This window comes from Anolis carolinensis, chromosome 2 (assembly GCF_035594765.1).
Source record: "Anolis carolinensis isolate JA03-04 chromosome 2, rAnoCar3.1.pri, whole genome shotgun sequence".
Taxonomy (NCBI): Eukaryota; Metazoa; Chordata; class Lepidosauria; order Squamata; family Dactyloidae; genus Anolis; species Anolis carolinensis.
In genome coordinates, this window is record NC_085842.1 from 154,079,944 (window position 1) to 154,103,625 (window position 23,682).

General features: G+C 38.8%; 2 long non-coding RNA genes across 3 annotated transcripts in view; one reads left to right on the plus strand and one right to left on the minus strand.

Moving 5' to 3' along the window:
- The window catches only part of LOC134296303 (uncharacterized), a 45,186-nt gene that overhangs the window by 11,066 nt on the left and 10,438 nt on the right, over positions 1–23,682 (minus strand). The window lies entirely within an intron of this gene.
- The window catches only part of LOC134296304 (uncharacterized), a 34,761-nt gene continuing 11,976 nt past the window's right edge, over positions 898–23,682 (plus strand). Inside the window, exon 1 of the long non-coding RNA XR_010003001.1 lies at positions 898–1,269. This is a non-coding gene — a long non-coding RNA (uncharacterized LOC134296304). The remainder of the gene's footprint in view (positions 1,270–23,682) is intronic.

The following is a 23,682-nucleotide window of genomic DNA, read 5'->3' on the forward strand; positions in this document are numbered from 1 at the left end:
AAGCTTTTACCCTCTTCCACACAACCATCATTCAATCTCCATTTCATAGTACTTTTTTCTTTTCTTTCCCCTTCAAAATCATGTAATTACCAATTTTCTTCACTCATCATACTTTCTTCTTCCATTTTACTCAAGTATATGATCTTCAAAGTTTTCCTTCAATTCCTCTTGTGGTATACATCTAGGCCTTGCCTTCCTATGATGGTCTCCTGTCCCATTTCTTTGCTCTTCCTAGTCCCTGTTGTTCCTCTACTCATTTGTCCAATGCCTCCTTCTTTGCCTCATTTAGCCAGCTACTTCCGCCTAACCTATTGCCTCTCATCTTTAAATGTCTTACTTGCAATCAACATTCCCTAATTCGTGCTCCAGTTCATCACTCATTGGCTTGCATCTCAAAGATTTGTGTCTGTGTAAAACTTTCCCCTATTGTCATTGCAGCTGACAGTGATGGGGTGGGAGAGGGAAGGAAGGGATAGCCATATTACATTCCTGGGCTACTTGAGGCTGGGGAGTAGGGGATGGCTGTCACTAAGTTTTGGAGATTTTTTTTTACAAACAATATATTTATTTATTTATTAAAAAAGGAAAAACTACAAGAGCTATGTACCTGAATTTTATATATAATACACAAGATAGTTTCAGAAAGATTCACACATCTACAGATTTTGGGGGATTTTAAAATTTTATACAAAAACATTTATCCCTCAAAAAGCCACAACAGCAATCCCCTTGAAAGTCTGCCTAACAGTCATAGAATCATAGAATCATACAGTTGGAAGAAACCCCATGGGCCATCCAGTCCAACCCCCTGCCAAGAAGCAGGAAATTGCATTCAAATCACATTCAAAATGTCTATATATGACACACAATTAACCATAGAACTTCAACTTAGCACAGATTTATACTATTACTTACTTACTTTAGTCCTCTTTGCAGATTCAATAATTTTATTTATTATTATTAGACTGACTCTAAATGGCTGGCTGCTTCTGATGCTGAGCACTGCATTCTGGGAAATGCAGTTTCGGGCAAGGCCTTTTGAATTCTTTGCCAGGGGGGTCTTGCCTTCCCAAACTACATTTCCCAGAATGTTGTATTCTCAATCTGCCACCCAGCCCAGCTAACTGCCCTTCTTTATGGCAACTGGCAAGGAGTCTCAGTCTAGCAATGGCCTCCTTGGCTTTACCAAAGTTGCTTAATACTTATATTGAAAACTAAAGTGATTTTGGGAGGCTTCCAAATGTTACAGAATTTTAGCAAAAATGATTGGTGAGTGTTTTGATTTTTATTTTATTTTTCTTTCCCCTTTCCTGCATGTTTTTTAAAAGCGATTTGTTTGCATGAATCTAATGAATTACTACCAACTTACAAGAACTAACGATTGTTTTGCATAGCCCTACTAGATAACCCATTGTTTTTATCAAATACAGTAGAATCTCATTTATCCAACACTCACTTATCCAACGTTCTGAATTATCCAACACATTTTTGTAGTCAGTGTTTTCAATACATTGTAATATTTTGGTGCTAAATTTGTAAATACAGTAATTACTACATAGCATTACTGCGTATTGAACTACGTTTTCTGTCAAATTTGTTGTAAAACATGATGTTTTGGTGCTTAATTTGTAAAATCATAACCTAATTTGATGTTTAATAGGCTTTTCCTTAATCCCTCCTTATTATCCAACATATTTGCTTATCCAACATTCTGCTGGCCCGTTTATGTTGGATAAGTGAGACTCTACTGTATTCATAAGATTAGCAATCCACACTTTTTTTTCCTTCTTTCTTTTTCCTTCTTGGAAAAAAACCTATTTTCCCATTTATTCATTTTCAGCAGTAAATTGAATAAAGGTAAACAATGTTTGCTCAGCTTTCAATGTTTCACATCCAAAGTTAGATGGGAGAAAAGCAACAGGTTTAAGGATATAAGATGATGTAGAAAAAACATTTATTTATATATATATTTAAAAACCCCAACACCAGATACCTACCAGCTAGGTATAAGTGTTTCATGAATCCTACACACAGTTGGAAGGAAAGTAAATTAGAATAAAAGAAGAAGCCAAGAACAGCATTCACTGGATGGAAATGTTAAACATTTTAGTGTAGGAAAATACCTGTATCACACTTGTAAAGTACTATTACTATTAAAACTTTAGGTTTAAGTTAACTTTACAGACGTACATCTTAGCACACCTAGTACATACAATTCAAATGAAGGGCAATTTTCCTGGTGGTTGTACATATGTACACAGAAGAGTCTTTCCCCAACAGCCTTCTGTCACATATATATTTATCAAGCACTTCTATTTGTCCTCTCCCAAAATGACTGTGGTGAAAGCATGTATATCAATTTCCTTTTAAAATTAAATATGCATAGCATGCTGTGATCATGTATCTATTAACTGAAATTGTTTGATAAGTGAGATTTATGTATAATCTATATTCAACAACATTTGACAAAAAAGTCAAGGATTTTGTTTTCATTTTGTGATTAAGCTCAGCAGCTTAGATTTTGAGAAAACTTTTTGACAATGCAATCCTATTCTCTGTTTATTCTGTAGTTCTAATGAGTACAGTGAAACTCAATATCTGCTAAGGATTTAAAAATGTAAGAGAATCAGCTTTAAATTTGGGCAAAGTTCCTAGGTCTGTTCTGTTTTATTTGGGACAACTGGCCACGAGCCTGGATTCACTAGTTTTATCTTTTTTAACTACTCAGACAATGAAGTCTGATTTTGATCTATTCCAAACCTGTGGGATATAGTGGTAAATTAAAGTTTTTGATGTTTTACCATCCTTGTGGGAGGCTTCTCTCATGTCCCCACTTGGGGAGATGGAGCTTATCCATGCTCTCCCCGGATTCGAACCAACAACCTTCAGGTCAGCAACCCAACTTTCAAGTCATCAATCCTGTCGGCACAAGGGTGTAACCCATTGTGCCACAGGGGGCTTCTACCAAAGTCATACAGTGTATATATTAGGGCTATGCAAAAAATCATTTGTGTTTTGGAAATTGGATCTATTTTGTAAGATTTGTATCTACAAACAGATATTAAGAAACACCGGGGAGGCATCCACACAAAAACCTAAAAATCAACACATTAACTCAATACTTTTCATTTAAATTCTGTAAGCCTCAGAAGTATCCCAAAGTCATTTTCATTTTCTGCTAAAGCAAGCAAGGCGAAGCCAAAGAGGCCACCATTCCTCTTTAAATTAAGAACAGCCAGGCTGCCTGTCATTATAAGGGCAAGCAGCTGAGCAGGACAAGCTGAGCAAGCTGAAAAGGAGACTGAGAGAGCACAGAATTCTGGGAAATGTTGTTTGGGAAGGCGAGGACCCCTGTAGTAGAGAGTTCAAAAAGCCCTGCACTAAATCACATTTTCCAGAATTCTGCTCAGCATCAGAAAGCCCCAATTAGGATAGAAGAAAGCTATTGTCCCTCTTTAGCAGCAGCCAATCAGCCACGCAGTTTAGAATTCCAATAAATTATTGAATCTGCAAAGAGGACTGATAGTAAGTTAATCTGTGGTTGACTGGGGGAAAATCCTTAAGTTGAAGTTCTGTGGTTATGTTGTGTTGTCTGTCATATAGACACATTCAAGGGGGTAACTGTTGTGGCTATTTTTTTTTTTGTTAAAAGATTTTCTCAAAACTTTAAGAAATTTGCCAAAATCAGTAGATGTGCGAATCTTTCTGAAACTTGGGGGAAATGATCCCCTATTATCTTGTGTCATTGTATAGAAAATTCAAGGAGACAGCTCTTGTAGGTTTTTTTAAAGTTATTTGTAAATGATCTGAAATGATCTGAAACTTGGTGGGCTAACAGTGGAAAATGTGTTCTACAGTTATAGCAAGCTTGAACCTGATAGCTCTAAAAATAAGGGACAAAGGAGCCCCAGAAGTTTTGCCACTTACGCAATTACTTAATGAAAAAGTTACAAAATCGTAGTTACCTCGTTACAGTTTCGAGATGGACCCCATCCAGTTGTGGAAATACTTTAGAAGCAATTATCCACTCCCACTCCCCCCAAATTTAGTAATGAGTATTTAAACATCTTTTATTAATTGCACAGGCAAAGTATTATACTGCAAATCCAATATCACAAGGGAAAGATGGGGAAAACTAGGAAATTCAGAAGGCAAGAAGAAGAAAAGACAAGGATAAACCAAACAAACAAGTAACCTCTCCATGGTGCTTACTTGTTCTCAAAGACTAAGAGACTGCCTTTTTAAAAATGCATTGACAGAAATATGAAGTTGACATAATCGTTTTTCAGCTGGCTGAAACTTCATATATTTGATGATTATGAGATCAGATCCTTGAGTGACAGACTGCTTGTTTTTCTAACCCTTTTGTCCATCGTCAGACCATAGTTCAGAGACTGGTATGAAACCACATGCAACTGAGAATTTAAGGTCAACTTTGATATGAAAAACCAGGACATGATTTCACCTGATTATATGAAACAATCTTCTGCACAGCATTTTAACTATTTGCAGACTTCACCTTGACCCTGGTCTTGAAAAAATAAGTTTCTGCACACCATTCATTTAACCATTCTGAAACTAAATTTATGCAGCCACTGGCTACCAGTGAGGAATGATAGAGGTAATACTTCATAAACATCAAAATCTAAACAGACTTTCCATCCTTACAATGGTTATTTTAGCTGAAAAAAGTGAAAGAGGTCATTTTAAAAGATAAAAGCCAAATAAATTTGTTTGCTCATTTTCACCAACTATTGCCTAGATATCTGAGACCAGTTCATGGAAACCACAGAAATCTGCTTTTTAGAGTCCAATGTATTTACATTATTTTCTCTCACTCTCCTATGTTAATAACAGCATGTATAGGGACTGATCACATGAGAAGAAAACATGAGAAGAAAAAGGTTAAACCCCATATAGGTAATCACAGTAAACACTCCTGCCCAACACCTGCTATTTGTCTTTTTTTAAAAGTACTGTAATGAGATTTTGAGTGACATGTTTTGTATCACATCTAAGCTTTGCCTCCAGCTGTTTATTCACCATCATCCAAAAGCCTGAAAAAGAAATCCAGGAATGTGTTTACAAAGGAAAGGTAGAGAATTAACACATGTTAACAAAGCATCCAAATGGAAAGGAAATAATATATATTTAACTTCCATAGACTTCCAAGTCTCAACACAGATGAGCTAGATTGAACAGGTGGTCACTTAAAGATTTATAAAGGAAAACACTTTTTACTGCTGCTTCATTACGTTAAGGGTATATGCTTCTATAACCTCTCTGATGAATTCAGCAGTTCCTATATTTGGACAGCTACACCGGACAAGCATTACACCAGCACAGTGCTGCTGGGACACCAACAGAGCTTGACTTTATTGACAAAAGAAAATGTGACAGGGAATATTCTTCTCAAAGATGAGTATTCGTCTCCCATTTTTGGGATATCATTTCCTACAGAGTTTAGGAAGGTGACATCCTCAGATTAAAAGGAAGGCACAAGAAACAGTCTAAATTTCAACAAGAAAGCTGGATGCTGGAAAGATATGTGTGCTTCAAATTTCATGGCAAACATAGTAGATTTGCAATCAGTTGATTGTAAGAGTGGCTATGCTTCCACTACATTCTGCTATGAAATCTGTATTTTTTAAAATCTAAAAAACATTGAACTTGATCATGTTGGTCCCCACTCTGGGACATGGAAAGCACATCATGCTATTGTGTTAGGAATGGACATGATTTCCCAGAGGAAATTTGTGAGCTCATGAGAAAGCCAAGGTGGAACAGCTAAAAGCACCCTAGAAAGCAAGCCAACAACAATACAGGTAGTAAATAGAGGTTTCACAACAGCAGCTCCATGAGCAGAGTAAGACATGCCAGCCAGAGAAGCCTATATTTAAAGGTCAGAGCACCAAGTAAATGGGATTTACAGGAACAATGCCATTATTTGTCACACTTTCTCAGTCTTCCCTATAAAGATACAATCTTCACAGTAGTTGAGGAATTGCACTTAGTGCATTGCAAATTATTTCAAGGTTTATTTATTTCCATATTGGTTCTGAATGACTGATAGACCCAAATGAACTCATTGTATGGATGAAAACTGCTAAAACCAATTTGTTGATAGGGATGAAGAATGTGCCTGCATGCTCCTCATGGATCTAACTGTATAGGGACTGTCGTAATGAACATCCTCAGTTTCAAATTTATTGTTTCTATGTGGATGACAGTGCAGAGAAATTTGAATTTTGATACCTGGGATGTCCACCATTGCTGGCATTAAAGGAAGTATATCACATGAATTCAGCTCTTTCTTCTGAAAGTTATCTCAGTTTAAAAACCCCAAGGATTTTTAACATAATTGCAAGAATATGACTTTACCATCACATACAGTTGATTTCTGAATTGCTGTGCATCAGCCACAGATGTGGAAGAAGTGACTACTGTCTACGTGAAAAGTACAGTGAATCAGATCTTCAGGCTAGCTATCCAAATCCATTTTCGTTGTGACTGCACTAAGCCTATATAAATACCAGTGCAGTTTACCTGAATCCATAATTACTGGAATGGTTTGGATGGTTTAATTCCAGCACGCAAAAAATGTGTTTTATTTTGGATGTCTATGTAGCCCTTGGGTTCATGCAGAATGTTCCTTTCATGAAGAATATGCAGGAGCCAAAACGGACCAAGCAAATGGAAAAACAAAGCCAAGATAGGTTGGCAGGGCAGTGTTGGGTGGAATGCTATGGCTGGAGAAATTCAGCTGGATTTATAGCCATGAGTTTGGCTGCATTTACTTTTGGTCACTCACACTGTATTTTTTAAACCATTGATTTTTGCTCAGCTTTTATGTTCAGTAGTCACATAAGTATATAGAATCCATAGATTTCAGATAAATGGCAGTGATGTAGTCAATCTACTTTGTAAACAATGACAAATAAGAATTAGAAAGCCAACATAAGTGGGGTTATCAAGGGGGTAGAGATTCACATACATATACACAGCCTGCAATTATACTTCATTCCAATGTTAATTGTTATATGCAGTGATACCAAGTGTCCCTATTTGTTTGCTCTAAAGGTTTTACAGGTGAGGCAGTACATGCTCAAAAATCAGTTCCTGGGGTACATAATTTGCAACACAGGGCCTCTATATTTCAGTACTTCGATGCCACAAGGCAAAAATATGTTTTCCTTGGCCAGGTAAGCTATATGAAATAAATTATTCTGCAGCCAGTCTGACAGAGCTGGGCATAGGGTACAAAAAACTGGACAGGTTCCTTGTGGCCTTTTGCCTAGAATTTGTTCTGTATGTGTGAAGCTGAACAGGATTTGTAGGTGACAGATGTGGATAGCATATGCTCCAATTTCAATTTTATCTTTTTGTATTACAGAAGGATAATATGTTAGACAGTCTGAGGCTCAAGCAGATGAAATAAATAGAGCCATTAATCAGTGTGGATATTGCATATCAGGCTAATGTCTTGAGGACAACGGTAGTTTTTGTACCTACATTTCACATTCAAAGCTGCAGGCTGCTGCAGATTTTATTGAAAGCACGTTTGCAGGGAAAATACTTTAAGATAAGTGTTCAAGATGGTGAGATGCAAGAGAGCAATTTTGGCTTGGTTTTGGAAAGGGATTACTAGAGTTAGAAGATTTCTTTATAGCTAGGATGTAAATAACTTTATGTCCCTAATGTAAGCAAAGTGTTAATGTTGGTGAAAATGAAATTGAGATACATCCACATGGCTCTTGAATGCTTAGTTCTTTAAAAACTAGATTTGAGTCTCTGCGCATCTATGTTTGTAGTACTGAATTAGGAGTGTCACTTTTATTTTCTTATAGAGGCCTCACTTTAACATGGAAGATACTAAGTGGTCCTCTTCCTGCTGAAAATAACTAGACTTTGGCCAGTGCAGATGAGAAAGAAATCCAAAGATTGTTTTGATAAACATGTACCCAAAACTTGTGAACTTATTCATGTTCAGGATAGAAAGAATGAGAAATTTTAAAATGGATTATAGTGAAAGTATAATCTACAAAACCTAAACCATTCCTATTAAAGTTTGCATTTGAATTATCATTGCTTTTCTTGAAAAACTGAAACATAAATGACCATGTTGCTCACTTCTGCAGCTTCTTTTCTGCTGCTTCCATGCTTGTGAATGAACAAACTCTAAAATCTTCTGTTAACTTCAGTGCCATCTTCCATATGGTCTAAAAACATTGGTTAATAGCTTTGAAACAAATCAAAATAAAAATATAGTTTGATGTTGGCTCAACATCTTGATTTCCTCCAATGCTGCCTACTATAGGTGTTGATTAAAACTCAACAGGAGAATTTCTGATACATCCACTTTCATCAGAAATGAGCCTCCATGTCTACTTATAAAACTCAGGTTTTTCCATGGAGAGAGAATTATCTGATTCAGCCCAGAAGCCAATGAATTGATAGTTAAAATTCATTGCCAGTGTTTGTTCTAAATGTATGGAAACCTTATTCTGCTTGTTTGAAACTCTCATGTATGGAGGCAGGCCTCCATTTCCCAACATTCAAGATAGTAGGCACGGCATGATAGGGATGGACAACTGTGCCATAGGACGGGGGCATCTTTTATTCCCACCCCTCTATGAATTGACCACAGTGGCACAGTAGGTACAACAGTTACATCACCTCCTTCTTTTGCTTTTTTGGCTGAAACATGGCCATTAATGTAAGTTTTTTCCTGAGCTTTTGATGTTAGTCATGGGGAAAACAACGCCAACTGTCTTTCTTTTCTTCCTCTTCCCTTTCTTTTTTGCTTGCTTGCCCGCCTTCCTTCCTTCCTTCCTTCCTTCCTTCCTTCCTTCCTTCCTTCCTTCCTTCCTTCCTTCCTTCCTTCCTTCCTTCCTGTGTTTTGGCTATAGGAGTCTAGATCCAGGGAGGTCATGCTACTCCTGTATTCAGGCCACACCTGGAATACTGTGTCCATTTGGGGCACCACAATTTAAGGGAGATGTTGACAAGCTAGAATGTGTCCAGAGGAGGGTGACTGAAATGATTAAGGGTCTGGAGAACAAGCCCTATGAGCAGTGGCTTAAAGAAATGGGCATGTTTAGCCTGTAGAAAAGAAGGCTGAGAGGCGACATTATAGCTATTTATAAATATGTGAGGGGAAGTCCCAGGGAAGAGGGACCAAGCATGTTTTTTGCTGCCCTGGAGACTAGGCTGCGGAACAACGGCTTCAAACTACAGGAAAGGAGATTCCACTTGAACATTAGGAAGAACTTCCTCACTGTGAGATCTGTTCAACAGTGGAACTCTCTGCCCGGGAGTATGGTAGAGGCACCTTCTTTGAAGGTGTTAAGCAGAGGCCAGATGGCTATCTGTCGGGGGTGCTTTGAATGAGATTTCCTGCTTCTAGGAAGGGGGTTGAATTGGATGGCCCATAAGGTCTCTTCCAACTCTGTTATTCTATGATTTTTAATCATTCAAACACAAAATTTTCTCATCTTTAGGAGGAAATTTTCAAAATCTAGGGGATTCAAAATCTAGGGGTTTCAAAGAAAAAAAGGATACAGGATGTAGACAGAACTTTTTTGGCTGTGCAAAACCACTACTACTAAGCTCTAAGCTGGAATGCTAGGCCAGCAGATGATCTCTATTAATTTTTATGATAGTAGGTGAAAGCTGGAGTCCCTGGGGTGGTGCAGCAGGTTAAACCACTGAGCTGCTGAATTTGCTGACTGAAAGGTTGCCAGGTTCAAATCTGGGGAGTGGGATGACCTCCCAGCTTCTGCCAACCTAGCAGTTCAGAAACACGCAAATGTGAGTAGATTGATAGGTACCGCTCCAGCGGTACTTAATGTCAGGGGAAAACCTTTACCTTTACCTAGGTGGAAGCTGTTATAGAATATAGTAGTGTGTGTATGTGTGCTTAGAGCTGAAACTAAAATTGAGAAATATTTTAAATTTGCCCTTCTCCTCCATGCCAATTTTGAATGCCCAAGTTCAGATTTAAAATGTGCCTTCACACTTTGCATGTGAGTGTTCTTTGTTAATCATAGCATTCAAGCATTTAGGGTTGTTGGCATTTCTTGACTGCTTTTATTTTGGCAGGCCTTAGTATTGTGAGCCAGTTTTTGAGCTGTCAAATACTAATTACTACTGCACATTATCTACCAAACTGTGTGAAAGTTTAACTACTATTACATGCCAGTTATTATATATGATATGCCAGTAATTTTAAAGGAGTAAAATAGAGGGATTTAATGAAAATTAAATCATAATGTTAGCAAAGCCAAGAAAAGAGGTTTTGAAATTAACAATTTAAACAATCTGGGCTTTATTTTTATTTAGAACAACTGGCTTGGCATGGGGTGGAAGTTCAGGGGTTAAGGTGCTACCTATGTAACAGAAAACTGACTTACACCAGGTTTAGCTATTTGTCCATCTAGGTCACTACTCTAGGCTCAGATCAGTTCTCTCAAATCTGAGTCAAAAGTCACTACCTCCCTGGGTTGTTGTATGTCTTTCGGGCTGTGTGGCCATTTCCAGAAGTATTCTCTCCCGACGTTTCGCCCACATCTATGGCAGGCATCCTCAGAGGTTGTGAGGAATGGATACCATACCTCACAACCTCTGAGGATGCCTGCCATAGATGTGGGCGAAACGTCAGGAGAGAATACTTCTGGAACATGGCTACACAGCCCGAAAAACATACAACAACCCTGTGATCCCGGCCATGAAAGCCTTCGACAACACACTACCTCCCTCTTTCATGCTACAAAGTTACAGCACAATGATTCCATGTTAACTGCTGTGGCTGTCTGCAATCAAATCCTGAGATTGGTAATTTAGGAAAGGTTTTTTAGAATTCTTATCTAGAAAGTTCTAATGTTTCACTGAATTACAAACTTCTGAATTTTACAGGATGCCACCATGACTGAGAAAATGACACTGTAGTCCTACATGGTAGCATATTTTGCGCAATATGACCCCCCTCCCCCATAAAACTACATTTAGCAGTTGTTCCCAAGTTGGAGAGCACCTGGGATGTAGGTACACTACATGTTTATAATGGTTGTATAGCATTTTACCAGTCATGATTTGACCTTACAGAATCATTTGGGGAAGCACTTGGAATTTCTGGTCCACATCTCTGAACCACAGGGATGTTCACCTCTTTAGCAGTGAATGCTAAGCATTAAAAACCCCACAAAATCTGCAATTCCATCAGAGCCTTGAAATTAAAGTATAGGATGAGTGCCTGGAGGAGGTAATGGACTGGATGAGGAATCATAGAATCATAGAGTTGGAAGAGACCTTGTGGGCTATCCAGTCTAACCTCCTGCCACGAAGATAGATAGATGGAAAACAAATTGAAACTGAAATCAGACAAGACAGAGGTGCTTGTTATCCAGGGAACTAATCTGGGGATGGAAGTATGTCAACCAGTTTTGGATGGGATTACACTCCCTCTGAAAGACTGTGTTCGCAGTTTGGGAGTATTCCTGGATCTGCCTCTCCAAATATGAGCCCAGATACATGAGTTGGTCAGGAGTGCTTACTACCAGCTTTGCTGATACACCAGCTGGGCCCTTTCTAGAATTGGGAGGATGTAAACATAGCAGTGCACGTGCTGGTAATGTCAAGGCTGGACATCTGTAATGGACTGTACATTAGGCTACTCTGTACCAAGTTTGGAAATTCCAAGTAGTTCAAAACACAGTAGCCAGAATAGTTACAGGGACATCAAGAGAGAGCATATCACATTCATACTAAAGTCCCCCGAATTAGTTTCTGTGCAAAGTACAAAGTGTTAGTTTTGATCTTTAAAGCCCTAAATTGTTTACCTGCCAGATCACCTTCTCCTGTAAAATCTGCCTCTTAGGACACTGAGGTTCTCTGAGGTGCATTTACCTCAACCAGTCAGAATCTGACTAGTGACCATCACTCAGAGGACCTTTTCATCAGCTGCCTCAAGACTATGGAATGACCTGCTGGAAAAGGTCTGACAGCTAAACCAGTTGTCAGAAATTAAGACACAGCTTAAGACCTGTCTCTTCCGGCAGGCCTACCCAGTCAATTTTAACTTGTAAATTTTAACCTGCATTTCATCAGTGAATTTTAACTTATATTTTAACTCTGTTTATCTTGTTGTATGTTTTTTAATGGTGTTTTTTCTCTTATTTTAATGATGTTGAACCCCATCTCAAGCTACAGGGAGAAGTGGGTAATACATTTAGTAGTAGTAGTAGTAGTAATAGTAGTACGCTTCGGGTCCAACCTATCTTTGAGACTGTATCTCCTTCTATGAACCAGTGTGGGCATTGAGATCTGCTGGGGAGGCCCTTCTCTCGGTCCCACCACCATCTCAAGTATGGTTTGTGGGGTTGAGAGAAAGGGCCTTCTCGGTGGTGGCTCCCCAGCTCTGGAATGCCCTCCCTAAATAAATTAGATTAGCCCCCACTCTTCCAGCCTTTTGGACAAATTTAAAAACATGGCTCTTCCGACAGGCCTTTGACCCTGTGTAATTTATAGTCATCTCAATGATCCACCGATTATATCACTTCTCACTTTGATTGTTACTGCAGATAGCCATTTTTACTTGCAGGTTCTACTGCATTTTAAGAAATTGTATAATGTTTACAATGTTTACAATTTTATTAGCTGGGATTTTATGTGCATTGTTGGCATTTATACTTATGTCAATATATATATATATATATATATATATATATATATATATATATATATATATATATATGTTTATATGTGGCACTTGGAGTGCTTCTGTGAGCTGCCCCTTCAGGGAGATGGTGGTGAGGTAATAATAATAATAATAATAATAATAATAATAATAATAATAATAATAATAATATAGTGTGCATATATCATTCATCCACAAATAACTGTCCATGGTTCCCAACCAGATAATTAAATTACTGTTGTTAATTACTAATTTCAATTAAACATATGATAACCTTATGAATGAGACATCTCCAAGTTACCCTCTTATCAACAGCTCTGTTCAAGTCCAGCAAAGTCAAGGCTGTGGCTTCCTTGGATGAATCTGTGTCTACTTATAATGTTGTTCTTCTCTTTTCTTACTGTCTTTACCATACCTTACATTGATTGCCTTTCTACTGAGATATCTTCTAATAATATTTCCAAAGTATGACAGTCTCAGTTAATCATCTTGATTTCCAGGAAAGGTTCAGGCTTAGTTTGCTCTAGGACCTGTATATTTATTTTTGTTTGTTTGTTTGTTTTTTGACATTCCATAAGGGAGAGAGTATTATAGCCCTTTTAAAAACTCTGCTGCATATTTCTGAAACCAACTGAAACAGTTACTACCTGCTTCGGGTGGCTAGATAGGGCTGATTATAATCCAAAGAAATCACCTTGTAGTACTTGAGTGTCTGCTGCACAGGAAGGCAAACTCTCTAGACAAATAATAAAGATCCTGTTTAGAAGGCAAACCCTAGACAAGGCCCAAATGGCATGTTTCTGGGCAGCAAGACTTGAAAGACTAACAATCGCAGAGCAGACCCTGGCAGTTACAGATGAGGAGCTCTGAGTGAGGTTTCCAAGCAAGAGGGTGGCATAGAGATTTAAATATATTTGGAAACATATGAAATAACGTGGTTGAGAAAAGAGTTTAGAAACTAAAATTAGTGGCAAAGTGAAACCAGAAATTATAGCAGGTCCACAGAGTAATCAACTGGTTATGAGCAGGTTTCTTTCTCTAATTTGTTTTGCAGACTTCTTACAAAGTACATATGGAAGAAAATGATTTCCAGAAACCAGCTGTTTCTCTAGGTCAGACAGTGGCAGCTGGCTATAATGTAAAAACATGACTTCTGAGATTGGAAGTGTTGGAATGTACTTTCTTTTAACATGTGGCAGTATTCATATACAACTCTAAGTCAGTATTAGAAATGACACCAGGCAAAATGTGTGGAATGCTTAAGGCAAGATGAAACAATGGAAAATGACCTACAGATACAGAACACATGAGCTATGATCACAACTTCATCTCTGCATGCACAGACCAAGAAACAAGTTGCACAGGTGATTCTTGTTGCGTGCAACAGAAGCTAAGGAGCTGGAGATAGGTGTGACCATCTTTATTTCTCTTTTCTTCCCTCAATCTTCTTTGCTGTTCAAAAATGGCAGCTGGATATCAGCTGGTTTAGGTACTGATTTCCACCAGTCAGTGAATGATTGTAAATTCTGGACATACTTCATCAGACAGGGCTTTTCTGGCAGCATACGCTGGGTAAGTCCTAAATCATCCATGGAGCTCACTGGTTCCCATCAAACGATGCACAGGAACATCTGGCGGGGCTCCACAAATGGTCTAGAGCAGAGCATGCCACTGCAGCTTCCCATGTCACCTAGGAAGCAATGCTGGGGGGGGGGGGGGGGAGAGCTGTGTGGTTTATGCTTCCCCCTGTGGGATCAGCTTCCTTATGAGCTGGGTGATGCAAAGCAATGAGTTCTCCATGCCCCCAATGAGGGTCACCGGATTCACCACACTGTGTGGAGATTCCAGTGGCCATATAACATGGTCATTTGTTACTTGTATCTGAATCACCCATAGACCCTGAGATGGAATGGGAGGACAAGAGAACTTAGACCACTCTGACTAGGCTAGGAGGTCTGTCTCCACCACATGATCAAGAAAGATTAGATCACCAAGATTGCTATATAGTGGAATTTCTCATTCCACATAATCAATAACACACTCAATTATTTTGCTATTGCTTTCATGGTACTCAGATTGTTATCAGCTTCATTTGTAGGATGGCGGTGATGATAATGGTAATTGTTCTAATCTTTGTATTGTGTTTTCTGTCTGTTTTTTTTTGTTTTTTTTTGGGGGGGGGGGGGTTTGGTAAAAAAGATATATGCATGTAGAATCAGTGTGGTGTAATGGTGTGAATATTGGACTATGACTCTGGAATCCAGGGCTTAGAAAAATTACCAGGTGCCCATGGGCAAGTAACTGTCTCAGAGGAAGTTAATAGCAAATATTGACAAAGGAAGCCTTGTAATAGAGTCTCCATAAATTGGAAATGACTTGAAGGCACACTACAGCAAGTTGAAACTAATTACAGTCTGCTTGCCAATGTTTTAAGCCCCCCCAACTTAAATACAATTCCAAGATCCCTGGAATCCCTACCTGACCCACCAGGAGATTTAAGAAGCTGTGTTGCCACCTAGAGGGCCAGCATGCTGTAGTGGTTTTGGCATAAAACTATAATTATGGAGACCAGGGCATGAATCCCTGCTCAGCCATGGAAACCTGTTAGATGAATCTGGACAAGCCTCTCTCTCTCAGTTTCAGATGAAGCCAAAAACAACCTTATTCTGAAAAATCTTGCCAGTAAAACTTGTGATAGAAATATCTTCACATTAACATAAGTCAGAAATGACTTGAAGGTACACAAAAACAAGTTATCCCATAGCATCTTACAATTCATATGATCAGGAATGACAGTGTAATCAGTATTTTCTCACTTACATTACTCTGTTTGTTGTATTTACAACTCAGTACTCTTCAGTGAACTTTAGATGCTACACATGGCTGCTATTCTCTTCTTTGCTTTATTCTGAGATAGAGCAGTCTGAGACGAAAGAATGGGTCAACAAGTGGGCAAAACAGCAATTGTTTGTGGGAATTTTCTAAAATTTAGAAGGATGATACCCTGTATGTGTATGCCAAAATTCAAACTGACAGGACAAATTGTCTTGATCTCCTGATGAAGATAATGATGAGATTTTACACTGACATAATGGGAAAGTAGGAAAGATGCTTGCTTTTTCTGCACATGGCTTTATTATTTATAAGGTTGCATTTCTGCAAAGAAAAGAGAACATGGATGATAAAACTGTGGGTAATCAGAAGAGGAGGTGGGAGAGTTCCACAAAAATCAGCTCAGTGTTTCAAAGGATGCCCAGGGCAAGACTGAAATATTTACCCTGCTCTGAATTCTAAGATCAGTTAATAGTTAAGCAGGGATAAATAGAGAAATGACCAACTAAGCCAAAATTAAGCAGCTGTCAGCCTCAATAACCCACAATCCTTGTGTTGATTTGGGATTTATTCCAGTGCCTTTCCCAAAAGGAAGATAATGCAAGCTGACACCACAATACCTGCGAGAGGGTCTGCAGCCATGCTGTGATTGTAAGACACAATGGCAGCAAGAAACAAGCTGGTAGGAGTCCAATAATCCCACTCATCAATCCATCAGGAAACTCTGGAAACTCCCGGGGGAAGGAAAAAAGGGAGACAGTAGAGGGTTGTGAAATTGATGGATGGTTTTATGTTCCAGACTGGACAATGATGTAAGAATTTCCAATCAAAAAAGGAAACCCTACCATTACATTTTAACTGAACTCTTTGATTCCAGTAGTAAAAATAACAGCAACACAAGGTTTATTATTATATATTTATTTTCTGAAGACCAGTGGAATGCCACAGTTTGAGGCTTCAGCAGACAAAGGCTGCTGCGAAAGAGCCAGGGCAAATGACAGATCCAGACAAGGCATCATCTTTGGATTTCTCTTTTGCACACAGCTCTGTTGTCATTGCTCAGCCCACCCAGACTCAGCAGAAGTGTTTTCACTGACCTAAACTAGGGTGGGCAACTACCAATGGTTGGGGGGAGAGGGTTGCTGAATTGGCCCCCCAAGGGAACTTAAAGGATTTCAACCTTACTGTGCTCCCCAAAATTCTTTTAAATCCCCCCTTTAAATATTGAATAAAATGACTCTTACCACTGGGTGATTTAGCTAGAAGTTTCTTTGATACTTTTAGACTCAGCAGAGATATTTTAAAAATAAGAAATCAACTACGAATCAACCAGAAACAGACCTACTGTTTTCAAAAAACTTTTCCTGGCCCAGTATTTTATGGGGTCAATTTCTGGCAGCAGCATTGAGAAGCAATATTTTGATATTTTAAAAAGTATACTGAGAGACTCTAGGGCAGGCATGGGCAAACTTGGGCCATCTGAGTGTTTTGGACTTCAGCTCCCACAATTCCTAACAGCCTATCAGCTGTTAGGAATTGTGGGAGTTGAAGTCCAAAACACTCAGATGGCCCAAGTTTGCCCATGCCTACTCTGGGGCCTCAAATTGGCCTTGGTGGTCACATGTAGTCCATTTGCTGTACTTGCCCTATCACTGACTTCAAGCATGCATGCATACAGCCTTGAAAGTGGGAAACATAGAAACAGTGTGGCAATGTTAAAATGAGCAGTAGAACTCTTTTTGGCTGTAATGATTATCTACTTCACTACAAAGAATATTTCAGAAGTGAATATTCTCTATTTTAAAGCAATCAAAGAGTCAGAAGAGATTGCCAGGGGCATCTAGTGCAGTTCTATTCTACCATGCAGGGATACAAAGTATTCACAACAGATGATAATCCAACCTCTGCTTAAACACTGCCCACCCCATTTCAAGGAACCTCTGAGTATTCCTTGCCTCTGTAATTAATGGGGGTCACCATATTTCGACGAACAATTTGAAATCAAGTATGCACATACATACTTACAATCTTCTTCTCCTTCTCCTCCTTCTTACTTATTATACTAGTGTACTTTTTCATAGCAGAAATTGCGTTCAAAGTAGAGTTTCCATATTCCATTTCCTCTAATCAGGACATCTAATTTGCATGTTTTGCCAAAAAAACTCCATTCTGATTAGGCAAATTCAGTACATTAATTGTTCATTTTTTTCCTTCTGTTTCAACCCGTATACTATTTATATAGCTACAACTGATTATAGAGAATCAATCCAAAGTAATGTTTAAAGTGGTGAATGTGGAACAGGGTGATTCAGGTTTAAGTCTCTGCTCTATCATGGAGTATAACTGTGTATCTATGGGCCAGCACTGCCTATCAGCAACACACTGTACAGTAGAAACAGATATAATATTTGGAAAAAAAGTTCAAAACTGTTTCTTAAATGTGCGGCAATGCTGATAAGAAGTTTTTGTAGTCTGTGACTTATTAATATTCTAAGCAATATTAATTAAATATTAAAATCAAAATGAAACACACAGATACAATTTAAAAACTGTTAAAAACATAGCATCACTCCTGCAATAATCAAACAACGAGACAAAACAAGAATTGTTTACAGAACAAAAAGAACAGAGGTGCTGGAACATAGGTGACAGGCTAAGAAGAAAAATTACAGAAAGAAGGGAAAAGAGAGTTTCATTTATGTGTGTGCATGTGTGTGTTTACGTCAGTTGGGACTATAAAACCCATGATCCAGAGACTGTCAAGTGTAGCACTAATTTGACTTGATTGTAACCATCCCTAGAATTTGTTCTGCAAAATTAAACTATGGTATTATGGTTTCTCCTTGATCCCTAGTCTTTCATTGGGAATTAAAAGGACTAGAGATAGATAAGGGGTCACCGTGCCTCAACAGTTGTCTTATACAAAATTCAACATTTTCTACATAGCAAACAGCATATTCTGCATGGAAGTTGTATCTATTACTGTGTAGAAAATTGTACCATTGGGGAGTTATTCTACATAAAATGTGCACATGGATAATTTGCATACAATACCATTTGAGCAGAAAACTGTATTTTTTTTGAAAGGGATTTATATTCCTGCATTGAATTATTATTTTGCACAAAGAAAGTGCTGTTTCCTATGCATAAAATATTGTTCTTTGTGTGAATTTTATGGAGAATAAGACCTGAATTGCTAATATTGTTTGGGAAAGATGAGTTTTTCAAGACTATCCTGTAGTGGGAAGATTACTGAAATTACTCATTGTTACCTACCCTAAAGGCACCAGATCCCATCTTATCCTGGAAACTAATCTGGGTCAGCTCTGATTAGGACTTTGATGGGAGACCACTAACAAATGCAAGGTAATATCTATATCCACAATAAAAGTGAAAACCCATATGTGTGTATGTGGCACAGGTATCCGCTCACACGGACAGCCTCCAGCCTCCACAAACAGGCTATATTTCCCAGTGCTGAGAAGCCAGCAAGTCACTCCCTCCCAGGACATTGCAGGTTACAGCGAGCGCCATAAACATGTAGCCTCAACCCCAGCCAATGTCCTCCCCAAACACTACAGCCCACCACCCAAGGAATGCTTTCATTTGGGGATCATTTCATCCTAGATTTTGCATTTTTCCTCCACTACAGGCAGGCATTCCTGGGTTCTCCATTGGTGTGAAATTTGCATGACCCCGTCTACTGCCCTTCCCTTTCAAATCTGTCTGCATAACAAACACAGCAGAACTGAACTGCTGTGGCCCCCCGATTGTGGAACTCATTGCCCGGTGAGATTAGGCAAGCCCCCACACTAGCAGCCTTTAAGAAAGACCTGAAAACATGGCTCTTCCGTTGTGCCTTTGGAGAGTAATCACTACATACATCCCTTTTGCTGCTCTCCTTCAATATTTGTCCTCCAGATCGCACTGCCACTTTATGACTCTGTCCTCTGTGGTTTTTACTCCTACTTCCTTTCTCACCTCGAGTTTTAATCTAGTGTTCATGTGGCCCGCCCTTGGTTTTATTGTTCTTTTGATCTTGTTTAAGGTAGTGTATATTTTCTTTTATTGTGTTGTTTAATGTGCTATGATTTGTTGTTCTATTATATTTTGTTATATTGTATTGTTCTGGGCATGGCCCCATGTAAGCCGCCCCGAGTCCCCGTTGGGGAGATGGTGGCGGGGTATAAATAAAGATTATTATTATTATTATTATTATTATTATTATTATTATTATTATTATTACACTTAATGGAGGAGTTTGGGGACTGACTCCACATGGTGGAAGTTGGAGTTCACCCTGCATCAAGTCAGAGAACTGGGGAATGTAGAGGAGTTGTAGTTCACCTACACCCAGAACGCACTATGAACCCAAACAATAATGGCTCTGGACGAAACTTGCCATGCATACTCGATATGCCCAGATTTCAATACAGGTGGGTTTGGAGGGCAATTGGCCTGGACATTTGAGAGTAGTAGGTACTGGGATTTATAGTTCACCTGCAATGAATGAGCACTCCTAACCCCACTGATGATGGACAAGGACCAAACTTGGTACACAGAGCCCCCATAACCAACAGAACATAATGGACAAGTTTGGGGAAAGGGGAGTTATAGTTCACCTGCATCCAGAGAAACAGTGATCCCCACCGACAATGGATCAGGACCAAGAATCCTCATGACCAACTGCACATACTGCAGGGGTTTGTGGGAATTGACGTTGATACTGGGAGTTGTAGTTCACCCGCATCCAAAGAGCACTGAATCCAGCCAACAACGGATCTGGACCACACTTGGTACACAGAACCAAAATGGCCAACTTCTGGCAGGTTTGGGGAGGATTGACCCACGATTCTGGGAATTGTAGTTCACCCACTCCAAACTGAGAATACCTAACATTCAAGGACAAATAATGCCTTTTTCAAATAACCTGGGCATCACCGGGTCCCCAAGCTACTATATAATGCAAGTCAGTGTTTGTATGTATGTTGGTATGTGGCAGCTTTCTGACTGGCCGCCACTTCCACAGGCCACTGCGACCACCAGGAATGACGGACCTGGCCCAAACTAGGCACACATAACCCCCATGATGCCCCTTTTGTCCTGGTGCCATTTGGGGGAGGATGGACCATGGATGATGGGATTTGCACTACTTTCAATTGCTTCCGCTCCCACAGACCACTGCGATGCCCACCAGTGACTGATCAGGACCAAACTTGGCACACAGAACCCCAATGACCCCCTTTACATCCTGGTGCATATTGGGGGAGGACATACCTAGGATGATGGGACTTGCAGTACCTTTACTCACTTCCTGAGGCCACTGCAATTGACACGAATTACAGATTTGGAGCAAACTTGGCCCACATGACCCACTCTACATCCTGCCGTTGTTTGAAGGAGGATGGACCATGGATGATAGGACTTGCATATGGGAGATGTCGTTCACTCACACTCACTGAACCCAGCTGACATTGGATCTAGGCTACACTTGGAACATGGCAAACAGGGCCTTTCTCAAATGACCTGGGCATCGCCGGCTCCCCAAGCTAGTAGTCTATATTTCAGAGAAATCTACTGGGGAAAAACATCTCATTTATATCTGAAAAATTGTAGTTGCTGTTTGGATTCCTGGACAGACTTTGTGTTGCAAAGAAAAGTGTCATTACTAACAATATAAAACAACTCACATTTAACTTAGTAGAACATGTGTATGATTGAACAGTTCAAATGCCAATATCATGCTGCCAAGTAAAATAAAAATAGACTTAGTCTATTTAAAAAGTACTTGTTTTTTGTTTCATTGTTTGGATTCATTTTTTCCACAGTTGGAAGAATCACATAAAGCACCTTCCTCAATAAGCTTCTGATTGACCTCTGCTATTTCCTTTTTGCAGACAGTAACCTCATGGGTTGGTCATCTCAGAGGATGGAGCACTGAAGTAATGAATTGCACTGTGCCATTCATGATTATGTTACCAAAATAAAGCTGAACATGGCCATCAATAATTGTATACCCTCACCCATCCAACTGTTATTGAAGTAATTACAATCCCATCAATCAAGAATCACACACAAAGGAAATACGACAGTGTCTCAACATAATATAGTCAGTCAGATCTTGCCGCTTGATCATGCCACTGTGGATGTGGGAAAGGAAGCCAATAATTCACCCACAGTTTATATTACTCTAAAGAGGACAGGTTAATATTCCTGTTGCCTCAGGAATAGGTCTGCTTTATTAGCCAAGACATTCCCTTTTTTGCCATACTGAAAGGGACTCTTTTCAAGAAGGATACAAAAATATTGACAAAAACCAGTATTTTGACTCGGCTGGAATCATAAAAAAAATATTACTTGCATGCTCTTTCTTTCTCTCAGAATTATTAAATAGGATGCAATAGTTCGAAGAATGTGAAAAATGTTTCAGTATCTGCATTTCTCAGTTTTATCTAGAGCTCTCTGTCTTTATAAAGAGATCCACAGAACTCTTCACCAAAATCACATTTACATATATAATCTGTAATGTGGTTTTGGTGAAGAGTTCAGTAGATGTCATGGGTGCCCCAAAAGACAAATGAATGGATTCTGGACCAAATCACATCTAAACTTCTATTAGTAATGAAGATGTCTAAATCAAGGATATCTACTTTGGACATATCATTAGATGATATGGCTCACTGGAAAAGCCAATAATGCTTGTTAAACTAGAAGGCAGAGGGAAACGAGAAACCATGATACAGGTAGATAGACTAGGTCGAAGAATCTACAGCAGCTTTGAGCTTGCAAAATTTGAGAAGTGCAAATCTTAGAGGTTTTTTACTCATAGGGCCATCATAAGATGAAGGGGATAGAAAATTTAAAGGCAATAGGATAACTTTTTTATTGACTCTTGGACTGAAAGAAACATTTCTTAGGATTTGATGAAAATGAACCGTGCTTCAGATGAATGCTTTTCAATTGGATGAACTTTAGTTATAAAGTACTTGAAATATGCTTTTAAAAATTGTTTCAATACATTTCTCATGTGAAAAGAAATTCTTTATGGTTTATGTTTTGCTTGTTTTAAAACAGCATTAGATATTCAGAGTGGGGTGGGCTCTGATCAAGTGGTGTTAAAAGGTTTACTTTCACAAAGGTCTGGGGCTCTGGGTGTGTGGTTTCCGCCTCTATAAATCTGATGATATTTTACAAATGCAGTCTATGAAATATATTCTGAACATGTGCTTAAATATGCTTGCAATGAAAAACAGAATATGCTTCCCCATGCTGCTTAGGTATTTGGTTAACGCTATATGTCTGGAATATGTTAAACATTATTTTAAAGATAATTGAAACATTTCACACATGTCTGCCTGCAAGCCTGGAAGGAATACTGCACACTGCTGCTGGTGGGGAACTTCTCCCTGTTTCTACAAGCTAGGTACTAGTATAAATCAGTAGAGACAGTTACCATGAAATCAGGATAAAAGCTCATCTATTCCTATTAATGTTTATTTTACATATGTTTACATACAGCATCATCACTATCAGTATAAAATATGTAAACACCCAAGGGGGGGGGGGAAGAAAACCAGGTTAACAGCACAAATAGAAAAAACCCCAAAAGGATTCAAGAGTTGATGACTACTTAACATTTAAAGGTAAATATCCTAAAAGCACCAGATTTCATCTTATCTTGGAAGCTAAGCAGGGTTAACTATGGTTAATACTTAGACGGGACTATGATAATGAATATCAAGTGCTGTAGGCTAGATTTCAGTGGAACTGAACCATGTTTAAATATTCCTTGTCTATGAAAGCACTATGAAATTTATTGAGTCACCATGAAGTCAACAGGGGACCTGAAGGCATGTTCACACACAAATGAAAGCACTCTTCATTAGGTATTAAGAAAGGCTAAAAGTAAGAGAAAGGAAACTACTTTAAACTAAGTGAAATCCGCCTAATTTCACTTATTGAGAACACTTGGGAGTAATGCCTCTGTAGATATGCCTTGATGGAAATCTATATTTGTAGGAGGAGGCAGTCTTTTGGATAATTAACCTATTTCCTTTTAAATACATGAGTGGCAAACACATTAAATCACCATCAGGAGAAATGCAACTAGGGGTTCTGTGAAATATGTTATGGAAATCTCCAAAAGAGCAGAGTAT